General features: G+C 40.2%; 1 protein-coding gene across 1 annotated transcript in view; it reads right to left on the bottom strand.

Annotated features, from left to right (window-relative positions):
* The window catches only part of LOC127365344 (trace amine-associated receptor 13c-like), a 64,389-nt gene that overhangs the window by 5,083 nt on the left and 38,573 nt on the right, over positions 1-20,733 (bottom strand). The window lies entirely within an intron of this gene.

The raw sequence follows: 20,733 nt of genomic DNA, 5'->3' as shown, positions 1-20,733 counted from the left end.
TGCAGAAATGGTGGTGGGGATGGCTGAGCGCAGACAGTGGGAGTGACAAAATAAACTCCAATTGGTGATAGATAATGTGGAACAGTCAATGTGTGGGTTGTGGAGCTTGAGCCAGGGGAGTCCTAATACTAAGGGTGAAGATGGAGAGGGAATGAGATAAAAAGAGATCGTTTCATGATGATTGCCCGAGAGTAGCAGGGACACTGGGACAGTATGGAGAGTTACACGGGCCAGGAGACGACCATCGAGGGCAAAAACATCTTTGGGGTCAGGAAGGGGTTCTGAGGGAATGTCGAACTGACTAACAATGCCAGAGTCAATGAAATTGTCATCAGCACCAGAGTCCACTAGGACATGGAGAGGAATGTTGATTTGAGACCAGGAAACAGCTCCCTTAAGCTGAATGCAATTGGAGGGGGATGGACAAACTGAAGTATGGCTCACCAGCGTCCCCTTAGCGGCAGGTGAGCCAAATCTTTTTGCTGTTCGGGACAGTTAGTGCGGACATGACCAGCTTGACTACAGTAGAAGCAGATTCTCTGGAGGATGCGGCGTTGACGCTCAGCCGGAGTGAGCCTCATTCTTCCCAACTGCATGGGCTCCTCTTTGCTGAAGGAGGATGAAGCAGCCGGGAGAGATGCACTGGAAGATGATGGCTCTTGAGGTGGATTAAGTTCCATGGAACCAGGGTGCCGAGGGGACTTGGACAGAAGGAGAGGGGCCCTAAATCTCTCTATTCTCTCCCTGCGTCTCTCACAGAGACAGTTATCTAGATGGATGGCCAAGGAAATTAGTTCCACTAAAGAGGAGGTCTCATCCCGAGCAGCTAGTTCATCTTTAAGTTCCTCACTAAGCCCACGCAGAAAAACCCCCTGTAAGGCCCTTTCATCCCACCCACTCTTGGCTGCGAGAATGCGGAAGTCTATGGAGTAAGCTGCGACAGAAAGAGATCCCTGACACAAAAAGAGAAGCCTCTTACTGGCTTCCTTGCTCTGAAGAGGGTGGTCAAAAACTGCTGGAGCAGGAGACTGAACAGGTGGATCCGGAGATGGAACAGGAACCGCCAGTGAAGAAAGCCGAGTTGAGACTTGGTCCAGACGGTTGCCGAGCTGAGAAAAACTGGAGGCCAGGTGGACCAGCTTACCCATAATCTCCTTTCGTGTTGACCCGTACGGGTTCCTTGAGAGGTGAAGCCTTGTTTAACCCTATCAATCTCTCTCTCTCTCTATATATATATAAATATATTTTCAAAGTAAACAAACTTAATAAATAAACTAAAGAAAAGGAAAACCTGAACAGGTAAGCCTAAAACACAAAAAGGCACATGTTAGTTGGGGGGACGACTTTACATCACCAGGAAACACTAAAATAAAAAAAAAAATGGCGACAATGCTCACCACCTTCAGCACACGACCAGCAAAAGGCTAAACTTTTATGGCCTTTTATAGTGCACCTGGGCAGGGGGAGGAGCTAAGGGAGGAGTTTTGCTGGACTACCGAGGTTGCGTTCACAACACCTCACTGTGGTTCACTACACATCAATGAAATAATTATTTTTTTAATTTGACGACACATTACATTGGCATTTGGCCAAGTTAAAATAATATATATATATATATATATACACACATATATATACACACACGTAGTGGTTCTTAGCTTGTGTGTTTATTTAGGAGAATCTATTGGCAGAAATGGAATGTAATATTCATAGGTATGTTTTCATTAACGTGTATAATCACCTGAAAATAGGAATAGTTATGTTTTTGTTACCTATTAGAATGAGACGTTTTTATCTACAGATGGCATGGCTCACCTTCTGTGGAGGCCGCCATGTTGAGCTGCAGTGTTTCTACAGAAGCCTTGGAAGGACTGTTACGACCCGGCTCGTTTTGGAGAGCAGTAACATAATTGGGATAAGAAATGGACCTGCGACAGGGTCAAGGAAGACTGGCCTGTGTGGTCCCATCCAACAGACAAACAGCACATAGGGGCGGCTGTGGCTCAGAGGCAGAGCGGGTCGTTCCTTAATCGGAAGGTTCGATCTGCCGGCTCCTGCCACATGTTGAAGTATCCTTGAGCAAGATACTGAACCCCAAATTGCTCCCGATGCCATGCATCGGTGTGTGAATATGTATGAATGTTAGTTTCTGTTCGATGGACTTTGCCATCACTGTGTAAATGTGTGTGAAAGGGTGAATGTGGCACGTAGTGGTTGGAAGACTAGAAAGGCGCTATACAAGTACAGGTCCATTTACCATTACCATTTACATAGTTACATCTAGGCTCTGATCTCAGCATGAGCAAATATCATAAAGGTTTGGAGCCTGACGCTACTGATGTGAGGATCTTATGTGTGAGCATGGGCCTCAGGACATGAGGGGAATATATTAGCTTGTGATTGACAACAGATATGCTGAACTGGACGAATACTCCAAAACTAGCAACCATCTCATATGTAAAAACAGAATTAGACAGCAAAGCAGATACAATGTTTATTGATGCATTACGGGGAGCAAGAGCTATGAGCTTTTGCACGGCCAAGATCTCCTTCTTGTAGAACATTCATAGCATTGGTAGACAGGAGACAACTAGCAGCCCATGGATTTTAGGACAGAGGTAGGCAGAAAGCAGTGATTGTAGATGTGCTATTTCTTAGGGAGTTAGGGGAATAGCTTTCAGGGGGTAGGCTGAAGGCTGATGTTCAGGCAGAGATTCCACAGCTCTGAAGAGAACCAGGATCTCATCATTGACTTGCAATTATCAGTGATAAACAGGGGAGCTGACTGATGGGCCAGGAAGCGATGATGTTTCATCTTGAAAGACAACAGATAAAGAGAACCAATAATCATTTGAGTGCGATGGCAAAAAGAGTCAGTTGTATATTCACCACATCTAAAAAACGCATAGAAGTTCATTAGCGGAACTGCTTCCAACATTATATCAAGAGTTATATCAAATTCAGATGGAAGAACCTGAGAAATGCATTGTTATTATAAGGTTTAATAAAATGCATCAGAGAAACATGAAGAAAGTTAATCCGTTCATGCTAACAATAGCTCTGGTTAGTAAGATTGGGGAAGAACAACACACATAGGTTCTTATTGATGGCAATCTATTGGTGAGTTGGCCAATGAGGAACAACTTGAGAAAGCACTCATATGAAAGATAATAGGAAAAAATATGGTAGAAAATACGGGATGCGTGGGAGCCCGAAATGGTGGTGGATTTAAAGGAGTGATCACTGGGGTGCCAATGAGCATGGAGGGGCTAAAGAGAAATGTCAGTCATTGTCAAAGTTTTGGACATGCAGCTAAAAACTGTTAAGAGCAGAGGAGATGTGCTAGATGTGGGGGTGACCATGAGCATGGAAAGTGTGGAACAGGGATGCGACCAAAATGCTGTAACTGTGGAGGAGACCATAATGTGGATATGAGGTTAGGAGGTGGGAGAATACAATTCAAAAAGTAAGAGTGGAAAGAAGGATCTCATATGCAAAAGCTTTAAGAGTGTCAAGGGGACATAACCATGCTAAAAATGAAAGAGCAAATAACAGGATGTATGTGGATAAAAGGGCCTTAGTAACATTCACTGCAGGAGTGATAAACAGTACACCTGAAGTCAAAAAATAAATGAAAATCCAGCTGGTTGTCGAAGCAGCAGTTAATCATTTAGGACTAGTGGGACTGACATGGGAAGAAGTGAGGGAGAACCTCACTAATCAGTCAAGGCAGGAGACACCATGGGTTGGTTAATTCTTATTATGGTTTTACAGTGGAATGCCAGAAGCTTACTGGCCAATGGTCAGGAATTCAAGCATTTTATTAAGGAACTAGCTGTAAAATATTCAATATGTGTCCAGGAAACATGGTTTAAACCAACTTTGGATTGATACATGGATATGCTATGATAAGGAAAGACAGAAATAATGGGGGAGGAGGAGGTTGTGCAACGTTCATGAACAGTAATACAATGGAAAGGTAATTGAAGATCTGATGGAAGACAGGGATTTGGTCTGCATGCGTGATGGTAGAGGAACCAGGATAAACATCACAACAGGTACTGGATCAGCATTAGATATAACACTAGTGTCTAGTCCTTTAGCTGGAATTGGTAACTGGGATGTTTGGTCAGTTTCAATAATAGGCTATCCAGTCTCATGTTCGGTGGGAGAAAGAGTAGAAATGAGACCAGGTGTTAAATGGTAAAGGGACCTGTACTTGTATAGTGCCTTTCTAGTCTTCCGACCACTCAAAGCGCTTTTACACTACGTGCCACATTCACCCTTTCACACACATTCACTCAATGATGGCAAAGGCCATCGAACAGAAACTAATTCATTCATACACATTCACACACCGATGCACAGCATCGGAAGAAATTCGGGGTTCAGTATCTTGCTCAAGGATATTTCGACATGTGGCGAAAGGAGACGGGGATCAAACCAACAACCTTCTGATTAGTGGACGACCCGCTCTTTCTCTGAGCCACAGCCGCCCTGAAATCCCAAAGTGGGTATTAATTGAAAAGCTGACTAGGATAATGCCAGATGTTGAGTGAGGGAACAATGAAAAGGATGGACACCTCTGGACAAATAGATTAAATAAATGATAGATATAATCAGATAACCACAGCAATTGTTATGGCAGCAAATTAATCTATACACAGGAGTAAAAATAGCACGGACAGAAAACTGGTACCATGGTGGACAGAGGAGTGTCATCAGGCTGTAAGAAAGAGAAACAGGGCATTCAAAGCAATAAACAAATAAAGACCAACCTCTCCAGGGAAAGATCAGATATACTATGTTATGCTAAAGCATCCAGGAGAAGGACCACTCTCAAAGTTACTGCAGCTGTATAACAGTGTGGGAGGAGGAAAAATTACCAAGTGCATGGAAAGAAACAGTAATGATTCTGATAAGGAAAGGATCCATCTAAACCAACTAGTTAAATGCCAGTGGGCTCTATCTTGCACTCAGCGCAATTGACTTTGTACACTGGCGCTTGTATAATTCTTATTTTGCACTCGACGCACATTGGAATTTTCCCTCCACCGACGCATGTCCTTAAATTAGGGAATGAACTTGCGCTCCGGGGGCGGTTCAGCGAAAAGAGGAGGCGTGTTCCGGCGCAAACGTTCCCTGGTGCTATTTTGCTGTTTCAGAAAACAATTCCGCCCCAATCCGCCGTTATAATAGCAATCCGCCATGGAACAAGCGCGCCTGCTTTTAAAGGGAATGTGAGATGACGCTCTGATTGGTTTATTGCACATTACACCCAAACCACACCTATGACTAATTTAGCTACTTCAGACCAACCCATTTTAGATTTGCGCTGGGCGCAACAGTCATTTATCCCGCCGGCATAATAGCAACAGCGCCCGAGATCCGCCCACAAAGCTACTTGCGTTTGATACTTGCGCTTCAGATCGGCAAGATAGGGCCCAATAGCTTTAACATCAAATACACGCAATTGAATAATGGAAAGGATGGTAACTGAAAGGCTATCATATGAGATTGAGAGGACAGGAAAGATGGCAAGTTATCAGAGTGGTTTCAGAAAAGGAAGGGAAACCGTGGACTGGGTGATAAGGCTAGAAACTGAAATAAGAAAGGCCCAGGCGAATAAAGAGTCAATGATTGTAGTAATTTTTGACATAGAAAAAGCATATGACATGATGTGGAAGGAGTGGTTGTTAATTAAGCTGCACTAGATAGGTGTAGGTGGGAGACTTTTTGACTGGATAAAGGATTTTCTGTTTGGAAGAAGAATTCAAGTACAGATTGGGTCAGATTTGTCAAATCAAAATCACATTTGGAAATGACACACCTCAAGGAAGTGTTCACCACGAGAAAATGCAAAAAAGTAATAAACGTGATGAGATGTTTGACTGGAAGGGAATGGGGAGCAAGCTGCTTATCATTAAAAAGACTATATGTGGCTTTGATAAGATCTTTGTTGGATTATGGCAGTGTAGTGTATGGACAGCAGCTAAGTCTCTTGTAAAGAAACTGGATGTGATTCAGGCATTGAGAGTGTGCAGTGGGGCTTTTAAAACATCACTAGTATCTGCACTATAGGTAGCAATGGAAGAAATACCTTTAGATCAGAAAAGGACTTCAACCGATGTCAAACTACTGGGCTAATTTGCAGGGTCGCAGTGTTTGTCATCCAACAAAAGGAATGTGAAAAGAGTGCTGGGAGAATTGGCAGAGTCAGAGAGAGCATTTTGGTAGGGTGGGGAATGATATGGCTAGGTGACTATTTATAAGAGAGTATTTGATTTAAGGGTAAGCCCATCAGTATTTTATCGAGTGATAGCTTCATGGTTGCTTGTGTGGCCAGATATGGACTTGTATTTGTTCAAGCTAAAAGGAAAGAAAAAAATGTAATTGATTTGGTTAGTGCATTCAATGATCATGTCTTGACAGCACAATGTTTTTTTTTACAGGTTTATACAGATGGGGCTAAGAAACCTGGGACAGGGGTGACAGGATTTGGGGTGGCAAAAACCACAAAAAACAATAGGAATCAACAGAAGAACATCTAATTAATTAGTTCATACAGTGGAGATGGTGGCAGTGTGGGTTGCTTTAAAATGGATAGAAACTACTAGAAACTAGACAAAGTAAGCTTTCAATTTGTTGCGATTCATCCTCAGTACTGGCAAGTTTTAGGTCATTCCATTCAAGCAGCCATCAGAATATACTGTCACTAGAATAACAAACCAGGGAGAACCAGATGAAATGTATGTGGGTTCCAGCACAGCTTTCCTTCAAGGTCTTGTGTAACTCAATGCAAACATAATACAATTACCCTTAACATGTTTCAACCTTTGACTGGCAACTAACTGAAAAAAACTAAGACGTGTAACAGTTAGACTTAGACTTCAGTCTAAGTCTAACTCTTACTGTTACAACTTGTTCACACCAGTGTGGTGTGGTGTGTGCATTACGGGAGGTCTTCATTTTTATTTTGTGAACAGATTAAAGCGGTCACACTGACTGCATGAGACATGCAACATAGGACAGGCAGCAGCAGTTCTGCTGCAGCCATGCAGTCAGGTTGCTATATCTGCAATGTAACAATGAGTTTGAATGGACAGATGGATCATAGTGTTTAGACAGGAGTTAAAAAAGACCAAACATTTTATAAAAGCAGCAGATGAAGAATTGAGAAAGTTATCTTGGCCTGTAAGAGCTACACAATCATATGGGCAGACATTATAAACACAACTACAACAACACCAAGAGTCCTGGCTGCTTTCATTTCAGATTTTTTAGCAGTTACTTTCACTGATTTCTGGAGTGTGACAGCTGCAATATGTGACCGCATGGCACAAAGACACAGCCACCACAAAAATTCTCATATACAAAACAACAATAACAGTAATGGGAACGATAAAGGAAAAAATAAGATCTACAAGTCCAGCTATGTAGTTTATGACAATGATACACTCTCCAAAGCAGGACTGATACCTACCTGGTTGTTCCAGCATATCTTTCAGAATCAGACTGTGAAAGATTACAGAACACACCCAACGCAGACAAATACAGACTTGAAGTCTTTTTTGTGTGACTTTGGTTGAGTAATGCAAAGGATGACAAATAGCAACATAGTCAATAGATATGATCACCATGGTTCCTACTGAGACAGAGGTAATAATATATGTTAGATACTGATATACAACACGTGAGGAAACCTAGGAACCAGCAGCCGTCATAATTTGAAAGAACATCGGGAGGCCCATGAAGAAATCAGAGACAGCCAGAGAGAAGAGGAAGAGATTGGTGGGGGTGTCGAGCTGCCTGGAGAGGAAGACCAGCAATATATTTATCATTATTTATAGTATCAATCATTATTGAGATTAAACACCAAAAGGAAAGATTTGAAATACAGATACATCATTTCGAAAAATTACTCTGTACCTCACAGTTTAAGACTTTTTTCTTACTATTTGCTAATTTTAATAAATGAATGATTATCTACTTGAAGTGGGGGATAGAGATGATGACCAGCACGTTAAGAACTGCAGTGAGCAGAGAGATTACAGCTTTCTGAGGGAGGTGTTGAGGAAGCTGAGTTCACTTCCATCCAAGGTCTCCATCAGCACAGAGGAGAATCTGCTCAGCCCAGGCAGTTTTATGACCAAAGCTTTCTGTTATTTCTTTCTGTCTTTTTTCTCTCTCCACAGAGATTCAAGTACTGTGCCTTCTATGCTCATCTTCATCAAGTCCAAAGTTGGCTGAGCTGAAGCTGTAAATGTGGGAGTATTGTCTCTTATTTTTATTTTTAGTTTATTTTATTATTATTTTATTTTTTACTCCCAGATTATCCCACGGCTACAGAAAGAATGCCAGCTGACTTTTAGGAGTGATACAAGCTTTCTCCTGGTGGGGTCATTCCTCATCTTGTGGAGAAGGAAACTGTTCATCACTGTAATGTCCACAAAATGCCACACAGCAGCCTCTTTCACCCTTTGTTTGACCGTCTATCCAGTGAAGGCTTCATGCACTGTCGAGCACATAGTCACTTCTTGGGTGTGTATCCACTTTACAAACAGGAGTTTGTCTTTCCTTATGAACTGCAAATCTCCCCTCTCAGCCTTTCTGGGTAAGTCATTCTTCCACAATTCTCCCTAATGGCACCACAACAACCAATGTTTTTGTGGAATTAATTCTCAAAGAGTGCAAGGCTGATGTGAAAATTGTCCATAAACAGTGTGTAGTCAAGTAGAGGAAATGGAAAGAGGTCCTTTACTGAGGAGTAGCTCACACCCTGCCCTGTAGTGAACACACTCTTACCTGTACACAAAAAGAAGCTGTTGAAAAGTAAGCAAGCACAAACAGTTTGTACCCCCATTTTGTGGACTGGTCCTTCATGTACTGGTTCATGCTGATGCAGGCCTTAGACACCACCATCCATTCATCCATTGCAATATTTTGATACGGCTGGAAATGTGCTTGGCAGGAAGTCACTATCTCAGTGCACATATGCTTGATTTTGCAGTGTTCCTCTTACACTCACTTTTCTCATCTTCTTTTTGGTCACTCTATTTCAGCGACCACAAGATGGCTTCAAAGCAGGCCTTTGTAATGTTTCCACTGGGTTCAGGGAAGTTGTACGGCCATTTCTTTCCCCAGTAGTGTGATCTATGCTGCATACTTACAAGGGCTGAAAAAATTATAATGTCCATGAAAATATGTTTGCAAACAATTCCGGCATGTAATCTCCTGACGGTGTTGTCAAAAAGGGTACAGATGTGCTAAACAAAAAAGAAATAAAAAAGGATCAAGAACACAATTTAAATTTATTTCCTGAAAAGCACTGTGGTCAGAAAATTATTGCTCTCCACCATCCAACCCAACCCAAGATGGCGGCGCGTAAAGACGCAGCGGCTCCTCTCTCTCCCTGCAGATCGGTGTTTTTAATGTTTTTTTTTGTGTTGTGTACCTACGTGCATCTGTTCGTCCTTGTCGCGTCCATTAAACCCTAGGCGCACATACTCCCGTGAGTTTCTGCTCGCCATCAGCAGAACCACATTCACAGACATAAATCCAGCGGACGCGGAAGAGCTACGCAACTGCGGTCTGCTCCAGAGGCCTGCTCAACCACCGAACCCCACTACTGCAACCAGCCCACAGTGGAGGCGCCACAGGCGGAATATGAGGAAGCAGAAGCTCGTCGCCATGCTTAGCCACCGCTGATGAAAACGTGGGCGTGGTGAGGTCAGGGAACTCGGCGAGCTGGCGTTGATACAGGTCCCCGGTGGCAAGCGTGTTCAACAGACAAAGCGCCCCCACCCCTCCCAGCGTGCAGGGGTACGAAGCAAAAGAGAGCCAGCGCCCATATATTTTTTATATCATGTTGCCGGCCAGAAGGAGGAGGAGGGAGGCCAAGAAATTGTCTCCAGGCCGGCAGTTTGAGATCCCTGGCATAGAGAGACACATTTACAGAAACAGTTACATTTTTGCAGTCAGTGACATAGTTGTAGACCATAAAATATGTGTTTAATTGGTCAAAAGCTACACATAACATTCATCAATATAGTATAATTTACCCAAAGTTTTTTTTTGGATAAATGACACACTTTAAAGAGGGACATACTGACTTATTGAGTCACTCCAATCAATCAATGGTCTTGACCTAGGAAGACAACAAAAAACTAAGTATTGACACTGTTAAGGGGCCAGTGTGTAGGATTTAGTGGCATCTAGTGGTGAAGTTGCAGATTGCAACATGGCAACCACATCTGTAGCTATAAGGCTGTTACATAGTCACCATTCCCGAACTGTAGCGCGACAATGTGACGTCACAGGAGCGCCGTAACTGTTTATACTTGCGTGTGGTGGTCGCGACACTAGTTGCAGAGGTGTCACAACTGAGGAAAGGGTACTGACTTTGCTATTTCTACGCACTAGAAGAGGAAGAAAAAGGTAAACAATCTTTTTTGATTTTCCAAATCGGTCGCGGAGGTTCTTTCTCGCCATGAATTCTGGCACCTCTGGGCATCTCTGTGTTCCTTCATTGAAGGATCGTACAGATGCATGTAGAGGCGCACTTGCTCAAAAAGCTTGCCTTCGAACTCGTCCATCTTCCTGTTTCGGCTTTGGTGCGCTCAGCTGAAAAAAAAAGAGTGGTGCACGACCTGGTGGGACCTGGCCTAAATCCTGGCGTGCCAGCAAGCTCTACGTCATTTTGACCTCACATTGTCACACTACAGGTCGGGAACGGCGAGTATGTAACAGCCTATAAAAGGCTCATTTGAAGGAAACAATAACAATTTTCAGGTGATTATACACATTAATGAAAACATACAGATTAATATTATATTACATTTCTGCCCATAGATCCTCTTAAATGAACACAAAGTCTAAGAACCACTACATGTAAATATATCATTATTTTAACTTGGCCACACGCCAATGTAATGTGTCATCAAATTAAAAAAATAATAATATCAGAAATTGAAGATACTGGGCCACTGAATTCAGAAAATAAAGATGCACATCTATGGTTGTGAATGGGAAAGAGAGGCAGTGCTGCTGTCTGTGTCTGGGACAGAGGGAGGGAGAGAGCAGTCTGTGTGACAGTGTTGCATAACAACCACCACAGAATGCTCTAAGCACGAGGCTAAATAATGTGGCTACTTGTAGGTTGCATATGTTCAAGACCTTAAAGCAATTCGTAAAATGTCTTTATATTAAGGTAAACATATTAACCATCAACTATTGGCTTATTAGCATGCATATTAGTAGTACATTGACACTTTATTCGTCATCATAAAGAACTTATTAATGCCTTATTCTATGTAACCCATATGGTTACTAAGCGTATATATGTTGTTTGAATGTAGTTCCTATGCCCCACCACTAGTGGCGAACCAGCCCCGCATTCATTTTTACTGTCGTTGAGCCACGTCATGCTCACTGCGGATACACCGATCCCAGAGCAGCACACCTGCTGAGTGAGCTGCCGGACCTACGTATGAAAAGTGATGAAAACTCACAAATTCACCATTAATCATTATTAGAGACCATTAAATAGAGAGAGTCTGTGAATGTTGAGAGAAAGAGAGGAGCCGCTACGACCGTGTAAGCCCTTTGTTTGGACTCCAGTAAGCACAGAGCTACATGCTAAGATGCTAGGCTTCGGTATTAGCCTGTTGATATTAGCCCATCTATGTAACCCATATGGTTACTAAGCGTATATATGTTGTTTGAATGTAGTTCCTATGCCCCACCACTAGTGGCGAACCAGCCCCGCAAGATGTTGCTTACTGAAACACTTTAATAAAACCAGTCGGAGTTATTATCCAATGTTCTGTCCCACTGTGGTACTATTGTATTATTGTGTTATGTGAGAAAAACAACTTAAAGAGATTGTTAACTGCTAATCGTGGTTAGCTCTGCTGTGCTAGCTCAGGTAGCCTGCCACGTGGGCAGTATAGATGCTAATGGTGTAGCCGGCCAAGCTACTGGGCCACCACTATGTCGAATGAAGTAGAGATGGAATATGATGATAAACTGTAAAGTGCTGTTCTATTGTACTGTTTGTGTACATAATGTGATTTATCTCATTGTGGTTATTTAATAACTCATGATGATTTAAAAATAGTGAATTAATAAAATTAATTTATAGTTTAAAAGGGTAAAAAAGGTAAATATACTGAAGTTAAAAGATAAATATTCATTTAAAAAGCTGTTTAAAAATATAAACATTGCTTACAAAGATAATTAAGTCTATTTATGTTAAAAATACGAGTTCAAAATTAATAGTTGTGTTAAAATAACTCTACTATAAGTGTGTACACTATCATTTACAATGATTTAAACTGTGTATGTACTGAATTTGATTATAAATATTCAGAGAATCAGAGTAGAAGAAGTAGAGAGTCAATATGAATATGGTATTAATGGAATGTGCTTTCTGCACCGTGTGTGTAGATTGGTTTTATTTTCTGCCGCATCAGGGATTGATCAGCACGAATTCTGAACCTTTCGGTTCAGTGGCGAGCCAGGTGATCGACAGGGAACGGAGAACGCGATCCACTCCGAAGACCACAGACTTCTGCTCATTGCACTCTGACACAGATAAGAACGTTCACCACAAAATCTACCCAGGTAGTAGGAGGAACTGACAGATATACACACACACACCAAACACAGAACTGAACTTTATCCTTCTGATACAGAAGAAAAGGACACTTTTATTTATTTTATTTTACTTTGTTTTATTTGTTTTATTTATTTTTTTTATTTCTATTTATAAAAGAGCTCTATTTTGTTTTTGGGGTTTTCCATTCCATGTGCTGCGAAATAATATTGTTGGATGCAATAAATGATCATTGTTCAACTTTCACTTGAGTCCAACTTTGCCATTAACTAATCGTTTTTTATCTTCCTAATTACTGCTTATTGATAGTAATTAAGGAAATTGTACATGAATTGTGATCTTAATACACTTTGCTCAGTTTGGCCTTTACAACGACAAGAATAGTCATTCTCCCTTAATAACACTAATAAATATGGTTTATTCTTATATAAGAAAACACACACCTATAAGTGTCCAAATAACTCTAAATTAAGTCTTTTGAACTCAGAATATGTTCCCTATTCTAAAGTGAGCTCGCACTCACAACTAATTAACTTATAGTTTGACACTTTTTATTCCATGCATGTTCCCTATTCCAAAGTTGCCACCTGTTCTCACTTAGTAAATCCATTATAGCACACAACTACTGCTATGAACAGACTATTCGTAAGTGGTGGGTAACACCTTGAAAAAATGTAGATCTATTGAGATGCAAAGGTTCTATTTCTGTTCAGTGGCAGAAAAACAATGTCTATGTATTAAACATCATCCAATCATCATCACTTGCCAACATTCTAATTCTCAGAGACTCCATTTGGTACCCTACATCCCACATCTGATTACAGCCGGGCAGCAGCACAAGAAATTTTAACATCAGTTTTCTGCCTGGCCTGTGTCATCAGGTGTAGGATTTTGGGTGGTAAATGGTTAAGATATTCTATAGTATAGTGTCATACAATAAAATGCAGTTGGAAATTAGCAACCATACTTACTGTAACAATACAACTTCACAAAAACATAACTGCATGAATATAAAACCTATTCATCACAGGTCAACATGGACTTGCTCTTTCATAGCTTTTGTCAACAATTGAACTGCAGTTAGTATGAAACTTCATATTTGAGCAGACAGCTTTCTGCCGTGTACAATATGAACATAAAACATAAACAGGTCAATACAAACTTGCTCTTTTGAAGCTAAACTTGCCTTTTCTATATTTCACACTTCCAGTACAACATAAGATTTTAACTGAACAAAACTAGCATTTTAATACTTCATCTACAAGGGAAGAAGTTGGCCTCCGGATTTCATGACAGCAGGGTTAAAATTCAGGGTCCACAATCTGGACCTCTACAATCACAGCTGTCCTCTTGATGGTTCCCTAATCTACACCATTGATCCTGAAGGCTTCAGTCATCATGCAAACATGGCTGAAGGTTTTCAGGACTTTTTGGTATGTGCAGATAACCTCAGCTGGCCATTTGACTGAAAAATGGATGTCCACCACTTTTCCTCTCAAACAGGAGCCTACATTTGTCATTTGAAGCCTGTTGCAGTGTTACAAATTTCTCTCACCCTTGTAGTCTCCTAAATTTTGACAAGAATGGAAGATGGATTTCAGATAGATGGAGGTCTTACCGCTGTCTTCAGGGCAAAGGTTACACTACCAACCATCAAGAATTTTTTGTTGACCTCATTACAGGTGCACAAACACAGAACCGAGAGTGACTTTGGAGTGCAAGTCAACTATCTAAAAGGGAACCGCACACATAGTATATTGAAAGATCACTTAGATGTAATTGAGCGGACTTGCTGGTAGTGTAGCATGGTGCACCGATACTTCAAAAGTACCGCGATTCTCGGAACTTAAAAACGCCACGATTCCTAAATGTATTAGTATCGATACTTTTAAGAATGACCACGTTCCAGATTTGTAAGAGATGTACTACGCACGCAGCAAAGAAGCTGCAGCTGTCATGTGACAAACACTGTAACGACATCGCTGCATGTGCGAGCACAAGTGATACTGTGGCCGCCGGTCCACGACTGGTAGATAAAGATGACGCGAGGAGTGAAATATGGAAGTACTTTGCCTACCTTGCTGACAGTGAGGGCAAAGCTACCGATAAGTCGAGACCTGTTTGTCGTCAGTGCTAACGTTACAAACAAATGTAAACAAAGGGAGCCAACACCTCGAACCTTGCGAAACACTTGGCCGACAAGCACGCCGAGTTGTAGCAGGAGTTTAAAGACCGACAGGTTAGTATGTGAAAGATAACACAACCACATTCATGCCCTTAAATAAGTAAAATTAGTAGGCTATGGTTTATTTTGTGAGAAGTCACTATTTTGCACCACCGTAGTTTGAAGAGGCTATCTAAAGAAATAGTAGACTAACTATGGGCATTATCTTCATGGCTAACCAACAGCCTGCCTACAGCTAATTCAACATCTCTGAAAACGCAACTTTCACAGATAACGTTAATCATTTGCAAACTGCTAAAATAAAGCATGCAAACATCAGCTAAAATTATCTATAGGCTATAGGATTATAATCAGAGCATGTGCATGTTTGTCAGTGGTTTATTTATATTAGGTTATTACAGCATTTAAAGAGCACAGACCTACGCAAAGGAGGAGTATTTGTGAAACGCCTTGTAAAAAATGATGGACTCAAGTATAAAGTTAACCATCAAAGAAATCAAACGTTGAAGTACAGGAAACATTAGCCTATATTAATCCATATATCACAGCTTAAATAACATTAGGTTAACTCATTATTTCCTATTATTAATTATGGTAATGTTATGGTTAAGTAAATGTTAGCAGTTATCACTATAACCACTGTTGCTAAGAGATGCTAAGTTAGTCACAAGTTATTGTTACTATCACACATAAACTATTTAGGTCCTCTGTTATGACAAATTTATCACCATCATATTTTAAATATTTCCATTTTCTTCTGCTACAGAAAAGTATCGAAAAAGTATCGAAATCGCAATTCTTGACTTGGTATCGGTATCGAAACAATAATTTTGGTATCGTGACAACACTACTTGCTGGCGTGGAAACCATCACAGAGATGGACAGTATGAGTGTGAGATGTAGTTGCACGTACTGCAGAGTTCATACTAATACTACCAGTCAAAAGTTTCAATACAGTGAATGTTTTTCATTCCATTTAGATCTTCTTTCATATTTTAAATGCTCAAAACGTTTTTTATATGTTAAGTTAAGCAATCATATGTATGTTAGATTTTTTGTGATTTGTATGAACTGCCCTTTGAAGCAATGATTGCATCATGTGTTTTTGACAGGGTCATGATCTCATCTAAACAAAAGTGTCTGTTTACATTGATGAATCATTCGTTTCCTAGGCAATGATTGCGTCATGTTTTGATGCTGCATTATGTTGGAGATGATGTTTTTACACCTTTGATTGCAGTGATGTCATCATTTGACGCTAATGAAGGCAGGTGTGAAAACTTTCTTTGCCAGAGAGGTAGACATCCAACAGGAGCCGATAATGAGCAACACACTGTTTGTGTATGTGTGTGTTTGTTTGTGTTAAGTGTCTTTTGGAGCTGCTTATGGCCACCACATCCTCTGAGGCTATGTAAAATTAATGTGTATTTCCAATCTGAAAAACACTGATCAGCTGGTAGACTTTCTACAGCATCCACACAAATACTGTAAACATAACTTGAAAATATAAATTCAGTACAATCAGAAATATTCCTTATCTTAAATCATAGCTTTATTATACGCATAATGTCCTGGAATGCATTCCCGAAAAACATAATAACAAAGACTATTATATAACTATATTCCGAAAAACCTTATAGTAACATTCAGATGGATAGCTGTGGACAGCGAATGATGCATTACAGCATTCATTTTTCATTTATTGATGTTTCCTAATGGCACTTTCTCGCTGGATTTTTAAGTTCTATGAGAAACTAGAAAGAGACACCTTCACTTCCAGTCACAAACATCAGTCTGATGTAAGTCTGGACATCAAGCTTTTTTCCAGAGCTCAAAGCACAGAGTATGTATGTAGACATACAGTCTAGCACAGGGGCGCACACACATACCAAAATCAAAAAACACTCATATAGTTGAGTATGAATGACAAAAAATTTCATTAAAAATACCATTTAACATTTAAAGGTCCAGTGGGAGGGCCTTTCAGGAGAATCTATGTCAGAAATTGAATATAATATTCATAGAATCACTTTAAAATAAGAATCATTATTATTAATTCCAGATGCAACGTGTCGCCTTCCATGGAGTCTGCCATGTTTCTGCAGTAGCCCAGAAGTGACAGACCAAAAACCTTTTTGCGTGTTTTTTTTCCCCTTAGATTGAGTTTTTATCTACAGAATGAACACAATGGGTCACCTTCCGTAGAGTCCATGTTGAACCAGTATGTTTCTGCAGGGACATAAGGGACAAAACAAACACTGGGTTCAAATTCACATTTTTTTGCTCATTTCACAGCCACCATAGTTTCTCCTTCACACTTGGAAGGAGAGGGTGAAGTGACAGAGTTGCAATCTAAAATTACACCGCTAGGTGTCACTGAATCCTACACACTGACCTTTAATGTGATTAAGAGAGGTTGGGTTAGATTAATCAGGCTTCCCAATAATGTGAACCTAGAATCTAACCCAGAACCTGAGCTCCTATTTATCAGACAGCTTAATTTAGTTGAATATAGGTGTCAGAAGATAATATGTGTGTGAAAAATAATTCAATAATTCAAATCCAAACAAAATAAAACCTGACCCAGCAGTGGGTAAGGTCACAGAAGGCCTACTCGTAAGATGCACACACACCGATACTCAACTAAATGATAAAGTTAACTGCCCAGACAGTGGGTTTTTAGGCCTCTTTCACTGAAAACAGCTGCTTGCTCTGAGTAAAAGTATGTACTATGCTTTGAGAGCAGTGAGAGGTTTCAAAACAGTAAAGAGGCTGCCGGAAAGCTAAAAAAATTGCTGAAATTTGCTGTAGAGCTCTGTAAAGCCATGGGGAGGCTTCAGATTCACTGATAATTCTTATTAGGTTCATCACTTCAAGCAACCCCTTTGACATTGTCAAACTGTTTTACATTGTCATTTGTTAAATTGTTATCATAAAACTGTCACAGCCGCTTTAAGTAAAGCATCTGAATACTTCAGTGTGTGACAGACTGCAGTGTAAGACCACTTGCTGCTTCCAAATAGAGCTGTCATTTTATTTATCTTCATAGTTAAAAACCTTAGCAGCAGTCTACTTTAATAATAAAGCAACCAATGTTTCTGATAATACTGCAGAAAGAATGGAAGCTCTTGGTATGAAATGTTCTTAATCCCATGTTTTATGTTTGTTATGTGATTGATGGTTTTCAATGTCTAGAATCTTCTTATTTGTGCACCCTTTACATGATATGTAACGTGTACATTGAATGGAAGCACTGTGGTACTGTGTGGAACTGGGAGCCTGTTTAAAACTAGCGTTGCCGCCATGCAAATGTATGCCTGTCAAGTAGCAGTTTACGTCCATGTCTTAATTCATCAGAATGAGGCAGGAAGTGAAAGGTGGAATGGATGAGGTGGAAAGATGAAAGCCCATCCTGTGCTAGTTGTTGTTAAGTGTGGCTAACTGTTTACTCATTGTATCAACATGTGTGTGTGAAATATGTAATTGCCAAATGGTCCAGGTATCCTCCTTAACCACACTCTTCCAAGAGCTTGCCATGCCTTCTCAGAATAGTCTGGTTGTAGTCTGGGTACTCGTTCATCTTCTCCCTCACACTGTTCCAAGAAATGTTCCCAGAACGAGAAGTATTCCTCTCTTGACACACCATCACTGTCCACACCTTTCTCATTTGTAAACTCCATTTTTAGATTAGCATTCAGTAGTTTTGGTTCCATGAAGATATTAAGGACATCATCAACTATGTTTACTCGTTTTAATTTCACAAGGAGTTCTTTTTCAAATGGGTCTGGTGATGCTGGAAGACTGCTTGATGATACACGTGCGTCATTCAGTGCAGAGTGCTGCAGGGTTTTTAAAAAAGGTAATTAGGTGTGATTATTGATCGATTAATCAATTGGTGAACAGAAAATGAATCAACGACTTTGACAATCAATATATCAATTAGCATGCAGAAATGAATTATGCTGTGGTTCTAGATTTTTAATACATAGAATATCTTTTGGTTTTGGATTGTTTGGATGAAAAAGTAATCTAAAAACATCAGCTTGGTGTGAGAGAACTTGGGATGACAATTTGTCATTGTTTTTGTACATTTTATAGACAGAATAATGAATAGTGAAAACTCTTTAAAATAATCAATAATGGCAGTAACATTTTTTTACAGAACTGTTAGAAATGACTCAGTTCTACACTATACCTGCATACTGTTGAAGTCATGTGGATTCCTGGGAAGGGTGGAGTCTTGATTATCAGCATCATCACCACAAACGGATCCAAAGTTTACTTCAAAGTCCTCAAGAGATGCTTGGATGGCAAGGGCAAGAGGGGAATCCAACTCGTCACTTAACAACTGGTCTGCATCTTGATTTGACACAGGCATTAAACACTCGTCTTCAGATCCATGCCTGCTTGTTGATTGCCGAGTATGATTGCCAACATCATCGGAAGATGGTGGATGCAGGACCTTTGTGTTGCTCATCTCAGGAGTTGCTGGTCTTGATTGACTGATTGGTTCTCCTCTCTGTTGATAATTAAATGAAAAAAACAAAACAAACATTATTACCTTATCTTTGTTTTTGCATCATCTGATCAAAGACGTCATGTGTACTATCACATTCATTAAAACATCTTGCACCTGAGCAGATTGTTTTGGTATATGCATATTGGTTAATGTGGCATTGAACTCAAAACCTTTTGTCCACTTCCATCATCGTAGCTGCATTTAAATTTTATATGGATTTACATTTGTTGTTTGCAACAAAATCATGGTCTCTTAAACCCTATCTCTGTGTCCTCACAGACTTCACGAGTTTGCAAGTTTTGAATTTTATCTTTGACATTATTTTTTTGTTTCAATTTTGTATTTGATATTTTGATTGATCAATTTTTGTTTCAATTTTAATTCAATTCAATTCAAAGTATTGTTTGAACATTTTGGCACAAATTAATCTCCATACAACACAAGTTCCATACAGTATATCACAAAGTGGGGTCCATAAAAATGCAATACTGGGGCTTACTTTTTCATGGTTTTCCTGCATTGAGCCACTGGGTGCTGGATCTAAATCAGTGGAGCTCTCTGGATGATCCACTCGATGATCAGTTCCAGTCCTCCAGTGATGACGTCTCCTGGTTTTGTTCCTCAAGGATCGTCTCGGCATTGTCCTAGTCTATAAAAAAATCAGCAGATCAGCAAATTATAGGCTTATATATAATACGATTGTCCAACTGTTCAAAACAAGTCTTTCTGAACTTATTGTGATTGAACATGCACATAAGTGGAGAGAGAAGTGGAGCAAATATGTATAGAAAATTGTATTTACATCTCTTGACCTCTTGCAACTCAACTATCACCCCTGATTCAGCAGATATATATTATATATATAGCTTCATATTCCTAATAGATTTGACATTGCGTTAAGACAATAGATTCATCCTTAAAAATCATTGATTCTAGTTGTTGAATTTCATGAGAAGAAAGCCAGATAAACAACATGGCTGTAAGACTAAGATTATTTTGGCCAGATCCACAAAGAATGAATTGCACCTACTAATTGCACCAGAATTGTGCAGCATTTGCATCCACAATCTGCCCCGTTTAATGCCGTCTAATTGAATATACCATATTTAGATTGAAGTCCGATACATCTTTAGCCTTATCTTTTATCACCATTATTTAGCCTTGGAGGTTGTGTAGATGCGCAGCATTCGTAGCTTAGTCTGCTCGTGCAGCTGGCTCACTGTGACTTCAGGGGATACTGCATTGTGACTGTAATCACGAATATCAAACTCAAAGTCTTCCACTGGTCCTTTGGATGAATATCCATTTGGAAAAAAACAAGCCCTTGCCCGTCTCTAGCAGTTCACCCATAGTTGCTGAATTCTGGACTGACGGGTGCCGTGTTCCACCTCCATTTCTTGTTTTGATCTGGTG

This window comes from Dicentrarchus labrax, unplaced genomic scaffold, assembly GCF_905237075.1.
Source record: "Dicentrarchus labrax unplaced genomic scaffold, dlabrax2021, whole genome shotgun sequence".
NCBI lineage: Eukaryota > Metazoa > Chordata > Actinopteri > Moronidae > Dicentrarchus > Dicentrarchus labrax.
Note: the sequence above shows the minus strand (reverse complement) of the source record. Positions and strands in the feature narration are given on the sequence as shown.